Raw genomic sequence first — 4,543 nt, forward strand, 5'->3', positions numbered from 1 at the left:
TGAAAGTTAGATGTCCAGACCCAACATATACTAGTGATAGAAATAGAATACCAACGCTAGAAATGCAGCTTTCCAACACGTCCAACAATATTCTGTAAAAGGATTTCATGTTTCTAAGTTATATTGTGGTAATGCTTGTTTACAAGTTGAGATTTTAATATCCATATAATTTTGATATAGCAGGAGAGTGTTTGGATAGGATGGGGAGTGCTCATATTTTGTATTTTCATGCTATCAGCTTTAAACCTTTTGATCAAATATCCAAGAGTGCCAGAAATGATACCTGCACTTCTGCGGGCCTTGTAATAATTGTTCCTTGCATGTTTAAAATGAGGGTAAGTAGGGATAGCATTTAGTTGGGAAAATCTTCAGCAGATTTTGTACCAAGCCTGCATCATTATATAAAAGATAATGGCAATTATTATTTTTTGTTTCTATTATATCATTTTCTTTTTCCCAAAGTGTAATGCTAGTAATCAGTTATACCATTTCTTGTACTAGCGTTTATGGTAATCATGTGGGCCACCAATTTGAGCGTGCATGGCCGTGCGCTGCAGAGTACGTGTTGGGACATACCTCAAAGTGAAGAAAAATAAATTCTAACAGGGAAATTTTGATTTTGAATATTCATATGATCTTCTGTATATGGAGGGATATTTAGAGGATGTGGGATTCGAGTGCTCAAATTTTCAGTTATCACGTCACCTCACATTTACACCTTCTGATGGAAGTTCTCTTGAACTTATCAGCCATGGAGTAGTGTTTTTCTCTCACAACAAATCAGCTTCAGTCGGCTTATCAGCCGCAGAAACCATCAATCAAACAGCATAGAGTTGAGGAAATCTCTATTCCTGTAATTTAGGAAATATATAAAGAGTCTTTTGAAGATGCTCATACGCCTGTAAATGATTACTACGTGTCCAAACAGCCCCAATCTTTGACAATTATATTTTGGCAGAAGTTAACTCGCCCGTAATTCCTATCTCTTACTAGAGTTAGGGGAAATCTCATACTAGATGAACATGAGAAACGAGAATTTTTTTTAGCAAAATGAGAAACGAGATTTTTTTTTAGCAAAATGAGAAACGAGATTTGAGCCAGAAACAAAAAACAGTCGGGCCAGCCTCCATCAGCGATCCGCCACAGAGCCGAGCGAGCCCGGTCCGCTATCCAGTCCAGACCAGTCGCTGCTTCGTGGCCCATCCACTCTGGGAGAGGGCCCAGTCCACACACACGGAACAAAAAAGGTGGTGTCTCGTCCAGTCGTCCTCCTCAACAGCGGCCGACGACCTACCCCTCCGCCGCGGAGACCAGCGATGTTGCGCCTCCGAAATCGCCTCCTCCCTCTGCTCCGCGCCGCCTCCCCGCTCCCCTCCCCCATCCACATCCACTCCCGCGCGTGCCGCCTCCTCTCCACCTCCACGGCCACCGTCCCCGCACCCTTCTCCCTCGAGGACTACCTCGTCGCCTCCTGCGGCCTCGCACCCGCCCAAGCCGGCGAGGTTTCCAACAAGGCGTTCAAGGAATTATCCAGACCATCCAATAGACCATTGGAGGAGCTCTCCTCCTGCCGCCTCATCTCCGCCTCCAACCCCGATGCCATCCTCACCCTGCTCGCCGGCACCGGCCTCTCCCGTGCCGACATCGCCGCCGTCGTCTCCGCGGACCAGCTGCTCCTCCGCGCTTCGGTGAATAACATCGCCCCCCGCCTTCTTGCTCTCCGCGACCGCATCGGTCTTTCTACTCCCCAAATCGTTCGCTTCCTCCTGGTCGCCTCACGCGCTCTCCGCAAGGGCGACGTCATTCCCAGGCTCGAGTTCTTCATCTCTTTCTACGGCTCGTTTGAGAAGGTCCTGGTGGCCGCAAAGAGGAATGGGATCCTCCTCATCGCGATTCGCGAGCCTTGATAGGTTAATCAAGCCCAACATAGCTTTGTTTCGTCAGTGGGGTGTTCGAGATATTGCCCAGCTGTGTTCAAATGTCCCGCGGGTGCTTACCTACAACCCGGAACGCGTGAAAGAGTTTCTGCCACGGGCGGAACAACTTGGGGTGCCTCCCACTTCGGGGATGTTCGGGCATGCAGTGGCCGTCGTTTCCTGTATGTCCGAAGAGAAGGTTGCCGCCAAGCTTGAGTTCTTTAAGATGACCCTTGGTTGTTCTGAGTTTGAGGTTTCCACTGCAGTGTCCAAGGCGCCATCAATAATAGGAATATCTGACAAGATTCTTGATCGCAAGATTGAGTTCCTAATCAATGAGGCTATGATGGAGCCACGGTACATTGTGGAAAGGCCTGTCCTGCTCTCATACAGCCTGAAGAAGCGGCTTGTGCCCCGGCATTTTGTCTTGAAGGTCCTGGAGGAAAAGGGATTGCTGAATAGCAATAAAAACTTTTTCACAATAACTAGTTTAGGAGAGGAGACTTTTAAATTGAAGTTCATCGACTGTCACAAGGACTCTGTTCCTGGCCTTGCAGATGCTTATGCTGCAACTCGTGCTGGTATTGTGCCCTCTGAAGTCTAATTTTAGCATATCCTTGTGTTTTAGGCAGGTGGTGCAACTGTAACTCATGCTCATTAGAAGCTGTCCAGATGGTCATGATTGTTCTCTTCTTTTGTAACTAACATTGGCTGGCGATCGGCTTGTATTTGATCTTTTCATCTCTCAGTATGTATGAAGATGCTGAGCTCTCATACTCATTAAATAGCTTGGCTGCCTAAGATTAAGGTTATTGATTTCTCGTGTATGCCTCTTCTGAAAATAAGCCCATTGAATAGAGGGGCCATTTGTTCTTAAATTGAAATCTCTTTTTTTTTGTTACCATGCTGTTTAGCATTGTGATATTAAGAAGTATGAGTTCCTCGAGAAAATTTTCTACTCTTATAGCGCCTGTGTATGACAGTATGAGTCCTGGTGCTATTTACAATGCTTTTCTTCCAATATGTCATACTATGCGTTCCTCTCGAAATATTTCTACTCTTATAGCCTGTGTATGAGCCTCGACCACCAGCAATATTCATCTGCACTTTCCAAGCATTTAGTGAAACCTTCACGCTCCAAAACTGATGGGAGAACTGCTTACTGAGTACAAGTGCAAACAAGGCATGTCACCTGTAAGCATGCTGAAGGCTGGAAGATCAGAGATTCAGAATCACGTAGCTTAACCCAAATGCTGAAGTCTTCACAATTGCTATGCCTTTGGGTATTTAAAGTGAGGCTCAGGAGAAACAGCATAGAGTTGAGGAAATCTGCCATCATATGGTCATTATCTTGTTTCTTAATTATCTATTCCATTATTTCGTTATTGCCAAACCAATGGTGGCAATCAGTTATTTTATTTCACAAGTGTGCACCACTGTACATGATTCGTTTCCCCTCCCAATCTGTTCCACATTAATGGAAAAACGTCTTACTGAACTTTAGTAAGTAGAAATGCAGGGTGTAGCAAGTCTAAAAATACTCTGTACAAGGATTTTATGTTCCTCATTTCGGTCATTTTCTAAAGATTGCTCCTCATTTATGTCGTCATAGAGAAATTGCTAACTAGCTAGTTTATCTTAATATCCATGTGTTTTTGTATATCAGAAGAGGTATTTTAGATAAGATGGAGAAGTTGAGTGCTCAGATTTTGTGTTATCATGCCTTTTTCACCTTTGCACCTTCTGACGAAAGGTGTACGATAGAATACCAGAAATGGTGCCTGCACTTCAACAGTCCTTGCAATTTTCATGCCTCGCATGTTTCAAACGAGGGTAGGTGCAGATAGCATTTGGTTAGGAAAAATCTGCCGCACCATATTTTGTTCATAGTTATTAGCATTAGCAACACCATTGAGGGCAATGGTGGCTATCTTCTTTCCTTTTCTATTCCAATCATTTTCTTTTTGCCAAAGCATTATGCTGGTGATCAGTTGTTTCATTCCCTTCCCCTAAAAAAAAAGTTGTTTCATTCCCTGACTGTGCAACTACAAACATCTTGCACATTCTTACCAATGTGTCTGCGCATTATATCAAATGTAAATAAACTTCCGGAGCTTCAGTAACCAGACCACTGCTAGAAATGAGGGAATCGAAAGTAAGACGCCCAAAACAAACAAGTTTAGCCTACTAATGAGAAATACTCCTATATCCTTGTCTCATGCACCGTACTTCCAAAAAAAAGTACAGAATCGCTACCTGAATGCATAAAAATAAATTGTATAGGATATGTGATTGTTATACTGGATTACGCCTATAGATGATAATACCAAAATCCAGTTATCCATCTTAAAAAAGAGAGAGAGAAAAAAGTGACTAGCACATATGCTGATATGCAGCAAATGCAGTGGTCAAATTTTAATGGTCCATGGGTTAGCTCATCTGCACCTAGTTTAGTTCGCATGCTAACAGCAGACTAAATCACATCAGAACAATCTAGAGTGCAAATCCCAATGCTATACGTTAATTCGATCGCAAGAATGGCATGCTCTAACTCATCCCCTCACACAAGACAAGACGCTCTCACTGACCCCATTTTCTAGAAGCACTCTTGAAATTGGTTGTTAGCA

General features: G+C 43.7%; 1 pseudogene; it reads left to right on the forward strand.

Moving 5' to 3' along the window:
- The first annotated feature begins 1,224 nt into the window (after window positions 1–1,224).
- On the forward strand, window positions 1,225–2,762 carry LOC136547006 (uncharacterized; annotated as a pseudogene).
- The last annotated feature ends 1,781 nt before the right edge of the window (window positions 2,763–4,543 follow it).

This window comes from Miscanthus floridulus, chromosome 3 (genome assembly GCF_019320115.1).
Source record: "Miscanthus floridulus cultivar M001 chromosome 3, ASM1932011v1, whole genome shotgun sequence".
Lineage (NCBI taxonomy): Eukaryota > Viridiplantae > Streptophyta > Magnoliopsida > Poales > Poaceae > Miscanthus > Miscanthus floridulus.